Below are 8,998 nucleotides of genomic sequence, written 5' to 3'. Positions count from 1 at the left end.
TTGTTTCCTATATCAGACTGATTTTCCTGCCGTACAATAGATTGAATTCCATGTAATACCTCTCTGGTTATTTGGCAAATGATATCTTGGTGTAACATAGGAATGTCTGAGAAACAAAATAGGATTAACAGCAACAATAATCAAGCATTATTTCCTAGACCCTATTTGGCCATGGCTATTTAGAGGGGCAAACTATGACTATGGGTATTGTCCTCACATGACCAAAACACCTAAAATGTGGTTTTATCATTTTATTACAATTGTAGCTTCAATAATTTTCTCTCTAATTATCCTATTTCCAGTCTTGTTGGACTATTCATTCATCATAAGATGACAAAAATGCAATCTCGTGAGCATAGTGATATATGAATTTTCACCTGAGATGAAAGAATTTTGTCTTAGATGTTAACTTAGCTGCAATATCTGATAATAGTAAAATGAGAACTTTTAGTTGAAGTATTTTTTTTTTTGCGTCGAACATTTATTTACTTTCAGACATTGACGTGGAAGTTATATTATTTTTGTATATGTTTCTATGTGAATCGTTGTTATGCATGAAGGAGAATCTTGTTGCAAACTATTGAAATTGCTGTTTTAAATTGACTCAAGTACATGTCAATATGTCATTTAATAAGTTCAGAAGTTTGGGGATTGAAAGGAAAACATTCAACATCTAGCTCTCTGGTCACTCCGTTTTCCAACCAAATGTAGAGGCCTTTTTTGGTTGCTAGCAATGTTATCAAATTGCGGCGCCATGGCCGGTATGGCTAATATAGATGGCGGTTTTTGGGCCTGCTGCAATGGTAAATATCGGCCGATATTGTGGGTTTTTTCGCCATAATCTGCTATAACAGCGCTGCAAAGCGGCTGGTATGGCTGGATTGTGGTTCTCCGCCATGAACCGCCATCCTCCATAGTATTCTCTTATCATCTACTTGACAGTGAATTGTATAAATAATTTGAAAAACCCATAACTTTATTTTGTTATAACTTCTTTTTTTCCTAACCACTTATCTTTCGTGTTCCCATTTTGCGTGAGGCTAGGTCGGTTTCTATTATGTTTGAGTTGGGAATTAGAATAAGCTTATATTTAATTGAATGCATATTTTATCATCGAGTAAACCACAAATTGGTTCCTAACTTTGTAGTGTGCTCTCTAATAGGTCTCCAAGATTATGAATATTTCCAATAGGTTAACGGCTCTATTAAATGATGAAGTTGGTCTCTATATTTAACCACTTACTCTTAATTAGATCCTTATATTTTAGCAAATCATTATCAATTTAGTACTTAGCAATAGTTTTACTAACAAATTTGGTCCCCGACTCTAAGAAAGATTAATGTGAGTAAAATTCGACAGAGTCATGGTCCTTTTGGAAACATTCATAATCTTATAATCTTAGGGGCCTATATGAGGTTTACTCTTTATCATCATGACAGCATGTGAAATTTTGTTATCTTCATTTACTTTTGCCCTTATTTTTTGGTTTGTTTTACTTGTACTGATATATTCTACATTCTATTGCAATTTAACAGGGGTCTTTGAAAATGTTGCACTGCCATTGAGAAAAAAAATTAGTTGGTGTTAGTTGCAGTTATGCAGTGATTTTGAAGGTGACAACAGTAGTTGAAACACATTCTTTCAAATTGTACTGGAGTAATATGTACTTTGGTAGATATGATTTTATGTATTAGATGCATAGCTGCGGTGTTCTTCATATTTGGTTCTTGAATTTGGGTGAATAATATGTTGAATTTCCATGGTTATTATGGAAAGTGGAAACCATTTTCAAGCAACGGCCACCTGTGCCCTTTTTTTTTTTTTGGGCTTTAATGCATTTTTGTTTTATATCTTTTAAATAATTGATCCCCCTATTACAAAACAATTATTATAGTCTTTTAATTTTGATGGTCTTCGAATTTTTGAGGTCCCCTCCCACTTCTACAATTGAATGATGATTAGAATGAAAAAAATATTTTTAATTAACTTGCAATGAGGATTAGAATATTTTAGTATTTTTAATAATGTTTTTAATTAATTTAATATTATATTTTTATTTTAATTAAATTATAATATTTAAGGGCTTTCAAACTAATTAACTAAAGCCCATTAAAATTCAACCCAAGCTTTAAAACTAATTAACTGAAGTCCATTAAAATTCAGTCCAAGCCTAAGCCTAATATCCAACATGTTAAAGACACATGCATGATTAAATTATATAAACAATAGTGATGTTTTTATCCAAAACTGATGTGGGATTTATTTAGAATTATTCATTGGCTTAAGATCAACACAACTACACATTTCACCAACAACAAGAATTTTTTTGAGCAACTAACTAATTCACGATAGGATGCGGCTAAACTCCCCTAAGAAAGCAATACCACAAATTATGAAACATTTTGATGCAGAAATTGAGATATTTTCAGCAGATGGTGTATCCTTTGAAGCCCAACAAATGGTATTGCAGCAAGATACATTTTGCATGTATTTTTCTTTCACTTATTTTATCTTATAGGCTATTTAGCAAATATTTTACTTGTAATGTGTACATTAATTATGTCCAAATGCTTTGGCTTAAAGTGCCTCTGAACTGAATAGCTTTAACAGTGTGCGTATGAATGTCAGGTAACTGAGTGTAATGATTTAAACTTGTTTTTTTTTCTGTGTTGTTGAAAGCAATATCATTATGTTAAGACAATCGTTAATGAGTAAACAAACTATAGGATGTTTGGATTGCAATCATAGCTCCATTCATTGAAAAAGTAATTTTTTCTTACTTTTACTCAAATGTTGCTTGTAGGTGAAATTCAAAATACACTACAAAGTAACAGTTAAATAATTATGTTATTTACATGGCATGTATTTAACATAGACCACACTGCAGATGCGTACAACAAACGATAATCCTATCAAAGTACATTACAATGCTTGAATCTTAAGAATGTAGTCAGTAAGAGTGTCTCAATGAAATGGCATAGTGACTTTTCAGCTCTTTCCTAACCAATAAAAGGTAGGCTTTTACTTCTGTAGAACAAAAATATTTGCATTTGATAAATACCTTAACAATTTCATTATTAGAATATGCCTATGCTATATCACATAACTTCCCACTGATATAGGATGCGGAATGCTTGCCATCACCTTCCAAATATCGCATTTGTTTTAAATGAGGCATTAAAAATACAATCTTTTTTTTTTGGGGGAAATCTCAATACCAGTAAAAAATGAACTCCTTGTGTTTTTTTATAAAATTCCAGATCGTTTTCTCCTAAACAGGTTTGGAAACAGAACCTTTGAAACATAAACTTTTTTTGAAAAATGAACGAATGTTGTTATGGGAAAGATACAAAATGTATTAAGACACAATATGACAAATTGAATAAATTACAATTCATTAATATTGAGACACAATTACATACATTTATTTGTCAGGCTAAACACGAAATTAAAACGAATTGAAACATTTGTCATTGACTAAATCTATGGGCGGTACCCCCTTTGACTTTTGTGCATTTAATTCTATTTCAATGCTGTTCAATTTTTGGAACTCTCACATCCTTTCCATAAAATAGTTCGGTCAAGTCTCGACTTTTGTTGTTGAATGAGTCGTCCACTCCGGTGATGTAAGTGGTATATGAAATCTTGGTTTCAAATAAACTTGAACAAAATGTCGTGATGTTGAAAGTCACCCAATACACATAATACGATCATTTGGATTTTGAGGTGGGGCGGTACGCAATGGAAAAATGTTTCCGAGAAAACGTATCGTGTAAGATCAATACACACCCTATCACACGAATATGCTATGAGGTGACCCATTTCAGGGAAGCGTGTCCATATTTCCTCTGGTGTCGGTTCAGTAAGATAATGGACAAGAGACTCATAAACTTCATCGAAGTGTTCTTTTTTTATGTTCAACCGTGTGTATGATTCTTTATGAATCCTCAACTCTTGGATAAGTTGATGGCGGATAAGTGTAAGATTATCTTTACGATTCCATGCATCCATTATTTTTTCCATAACTACACCCTCCTTCACCATTTTTACTTCTTAGGACTCTATCTGTTTCGTCCCAACCGCGGGTTTAACCTGACTTCTCACATTGTTTGTTATGTGATACCTACAAAGTAATGCATAAGAAGTAGGAAATACCTTTGCAACCGAATTCATCAAGGCGGTGTCGCGATCGGTAACTATGACTTTAGGCATCTTAACTTGGTCATTCAAAATTGCCTGACATACCTCTAAGGTCCAAGTAACATTCTCCTCTTTCTCGTTTTCTAGAAGTACAAACCCGGTAGAATATGTCTTCTCAGTTGAGGTAACACCAACCATCTCCAATAATGGAAGTCTATACGTTTTGGTCTTGTACGTTAAATCAAGCATGAGCATCATAGGAAACATGTTGAACAACTTTATGGAATCAGAATGAGTGCATAATATATCTCTAACATTAACTTCATCCTCGCACGTTCGGTACCTAGACACGTAACTGTTATCATTTAACAATTTCAAGAGTTGTTGCATTTTAGTACAATCCCCCCTAAACATTTTGTTAGTTTGGTACCAAATATTATACACTTGCTCTCTATTTGATATATTTTCGGGTCTTTTCCATTTCAATGTTGCAAGTATATTTTTCGGTTGAACCAAATTCAATGTCATGTCAGCAACACATTCCTTCTCTTCCGGCATTAGCTGACACACAATTGGATGGCCGAGTAAATTTTCACAAAAGTCACGGTTATGCAAACCACATATGACATTAAATCTTCAGTTTTTGTTTTCCAGCATGTAACCACACACCTTAAAGGAACACTCACATTTTCTTGAACTAGTTTCATCTCTTTTAAAACTTATGAGTAGAGTTTTATATTTTCCGCTTCTTTCTCATGTTATTGTCACAAAAGCACATCTTCTATCTGAACCATTATCGGACCTTCCAATAACCACGCAGAATCCCTGTTTGGAGGCCTCCATACGAATCCATTCAAACTATTGCTCACTTTTAAATTGGTTACCAATATCTACTGCTTTCACAACAACACATTGGACATTCGGAGACACAACTTCTTAGGGAAAAATATTGGGGTGCACCATATCTAATGAAAAAATTACCATAAAATAGCAAATAAGGGCTACTGCTGAAAATAGAGCTGGAAAAATGAACACAGACTGATATCAAAAATGCATTTTCGGAAAAGTTCATACACATTCCGGAAATATATTTCTGGAAAAAGCGCTCATTTTTCAGACAAAAACATGATTAATGTGAGCAATATAGCTTGAAATAAATAATTTTTACTTGAAATTCTAAATTCTTTTGCCCCCGTTGGTGTGATGAACCACAAGATTGGAGTGAAAATGTGGATTGAGAATGGAAAGGTTTTTGGTAAGGGTTTGTAAAGAAAAACAACAATGGTTGTGTGACCATGCAGCTGTATGTTTTATCAGATTATTCTGGAGATGTATCTCCAGAAATATCTGACATGCAAAGGTGACAACATTTCAAAATCCCGCCAAAACTTTCGAAGATGCATCTCCAGAGTTTTCACTGAACTGATCAATTATGAATATTTTCTTGACATATCCCGAAAATCTAACTTATAGAGCGTCAGTCAGAATGACCTACGCTGAATGTATATTGAATGCATTTGAAGATGCATATTAAAAAATTAGGGGACATTTTACTATTTTTGCATGATGCCTAAGAAACATATAGGATGCATTAAGAAATATTCTAAAATATTAATGCAATTACTAGTTGTATATGTCTTCTAATAGCCCAAAATATTCATAGATAATGCTAACTCTTTTTTGGGAGAAGATAAAGCTAACTTTAGCATAGTTATTTTCCTTGGTGGAATGGGGATCATTATTTTATTCAAAAGAAAAACACGGTCCTTTCCACACACCAACAAATCATATTGGGTATTTGTAAAGCTGAAGAACCTTCTTCCAAGATGGCCTATTGCTAATATCATCCCACCAAACATTCACATGTTTCCTCTCCTTCACCATATTCTCTTTCCCCATTGAGTTCATCAAATAATGTCCAAATGGAAGATGACTAAGGTCAGCAAGGCTGAAGAAATCACCAGCCAAGTACTTAGTCTTTGAAAGTCTCCTCATAAATGTCCAACACTTTTTCAAGCTTTTCTTCACTCTGTTCAATAACTTTTGGGTCAGATGGAAGGCCCAATAATGGGTAAACCAAGAGATTCATAACTAAGTTGTAGATTGGTGGGTTAAAGTTATGGGCTTCAACTTCTAGCCATTGCTCCACTAGACCCCTTTCTTCTATTGTTTTTCCTAACAAATCAGTTCCTTGGTTTTTGTACTTTTCAGCAAAGTACCTTAAAATTGCCCTAGATTCTGCAAAATATATCGAGATAGATTAAATTAGATATCGATTTCCTAAGAACGAATATCCATAATTCACGTAATCAACATATTGCTGACAATCTGTTTTTAACTATTTGTGAGCGTTTTATCAAGATTAGCATTTTTTATTTTTCAAAAAAAAAGTTAAATATAAAATTTATCACATGAATGCATATGTATCTAATAGTAGAATGAACATTAAAATTATATATGATTAAAGTTATAATCCCTCGAGTCAGGAATACTACAATGGTCAACAAACCTCTTCTAATAAACTTAATACTGCTTACTCAAGATTGAAGTTAAGCACATGATGTATGGTTAAATCTAACACAGTTGCAAAATTATATGGAGATCGATCAAAATTTCATAAAGATGGATACCCATAATTCACGTAATGAGCGCATCCATTGCATCTTTTTTAATACTGTCTCCGTTCCTTTTTAAGTGTTATTTTTTGACTTTTTACACATACCAAGGAAGCTAATCATTATTGTTATTTTTCAAACACTAATTCTTCTTTTACTTATAATACCCTTAATTATTTATTACATTCACTTTACTTTTTCTCTCTCTCCAATCATTATCTAGGGGTAATTTTGACAAAATTGCAATTAATACTACCTTGAACTTTGCAAGTGACAATTAAAAAGAAACAATTTTTAAAAAAAAAAATGACACTTATAAAGGAACGGAGGGAGTACTATTTGTGACGGTTTTATCAAGATAAACATTTTAGATTTTTCAAAAATATTTTTATTAATTGTTTAATTTGAATGCAACAAACATAAACATCAATGCATTAACAACGTATAATGTGTATGTATATAAATGTACATTAAAATTATTTATGAATAAAATTGTATTATTTTATGCCAAAAGTACTACAATGATCGGATTGAACACAAATCCTATGGTTAAATTAGAGGAGGTCTTTTATCATTTAAGTGTTTTTGAATAATTATATCTAATAAGCTACGCATAAGTGAATTAGGAAAAGAAAAAGAACCTGCAACTTGAGATATTGAGGTTCCTTGTGCTCTCCCTTAAAGCCATCGACATAAACTGTTTCATACTCAATTTCCTTTTCAATGAGACACACTATCACACGTTTAGGGCAAGCATAGTCTGGTCCATACACCTTCACTACCATCTTAATTTTTTGAAAGAAATATTTCAAAGATATGCTTATGAAGCATCTAAGTCATTGCTTTTTATAATGCCTTCTTAAAAAAAAGTTAAACTCTAAAAGTTGTTCGTATTCATTGAATTTATTGATTAATTCAATAAATTAAAAATTAAAATCTTGAAAATCTAAAAACAATTAAGGCTTTATTACCATATTTATGTTCTCTTATTTTACAATTTCTCATAATTGATTCTTATTTTAAAATACTTTAGTTTTGACCTATCTCATATATGTTTATTAATTGAATTTTGTAGGCAATTAATTTAATTAAAAAATAACTAATTTTTTAAAGTATATAATTAATTTATATGGATGACACACTTAATAGACTGTTTCACATGATTTATAAAAAAAATTATAATACTTTTTTTATTTATAAAAATATAAGAGATCGGTCAAAATGTAATAACTTTGAATTGTGTGATTAGTTTGATATATGAATGGATAAATATAGAGATCAAAATTGTAATTAAATAAAAAAATTAAAAGTATATTAAATATCTCTTAAATATATTATATCTATTCTTTTTTATTTGTTTGTTTTAAAAAATGCATGGTTTAAATTTTAGATTACATACATGTATTTTTTTCTTATATTTTGTTCTAAAGTAAATAGAAAAGAAACAAACAACTGTGAATTTTTTATCCAAATAATTAAATTTTTCAAATAAATATCCAAACTAACCTACATTTTCAAGTATTTTTCAAACTAAACGTATTTTTATAAAAAAATCAACACAAAAGTGTTGCCAATTGAATTGACGACAGTGTACAAAAATTAAGAAGAGTCGTCAAACCAATTGACGACCGTGTATAAATACAGAGGAGAGGGAATACATCATCTCTCCTCTGTGTTTGTACATTGTCGTCAATTGGATCAACGACTCCTCTTAATTTTTTTTGTACACTGTCGCCAATTAAATTGACGCCACATTTGTCATAATTTTTTTTAAAGTGGATTAGTTTGAGAAATATTAGTGAATGAGGTTAGTTTGAGTATTTATTTGGATAAAAATTTCAACAATTGTCATATAAAATAACATAATTTTTCAATATTTTTTTTATGTTTAATAACTTCAAAATACAACTAAATCAAATAAATGAAAGTATTTATCAACTTGCTCAATAATTTGAGATTAATTATTATATACTGTCAGTGTAAAAAAATTTACAATGTCAATACATCATAATCATCCGTTTGTGTTATTTTATATATGATTATAATAAAAGTCAAACTTCTCTAACAAATCAATGGTTGTAATTAACTGAAAGTGTAAAATATCTTTACACTGTCAGTGCATTTCAATTAAATTTCAATAATTTTACTATCTTTTTTCAAATTTATCAATAATAAATGCAATTAAATGTATTTGGAGATAGAAAGTTAAAGCTAAATATCTTCATTTTTTTCTTTTTGTTTA

The 8,998-nt window shown here is 31.0% G+C and overlaps 1 pseudogene; it reads right to left on the bottom strand.

Moving 5' to 3' along the window:
* Positions 1–5,317: 5,317 nt before the first annotated feature.
* Positions 5,318–7,553, bottom strand: LOC127081230 (glutathione S-transferase F9-like; annotated as a pseudogene).
* Positions 7,554–8,998: the final 1,445 nt, after the last annotated feature.

Source organism: Lathyrus oleraceus, chromosome 5, assembly GCF_024323335.1.
Source record: "Lathyrus oleraceus cultivar Zhongwan6 chromosome 5, CAAS_Psat_ZW6_1.0, whole genome shotgun sequence".
Classification (NCBI taxonomy): domain Eukaryota; kingdom Viridiplantae; phylum Streptophyta; class Magnoliopsida; order Fabales; family Fabaceae; genus Lathyrus; species Lathyrus oleraceus.
The sequence above is the reverse complement of the archived record's forward strand: the minus strand, read 5'-3'. Positions and strand labels throughout refer to the sequence as shown.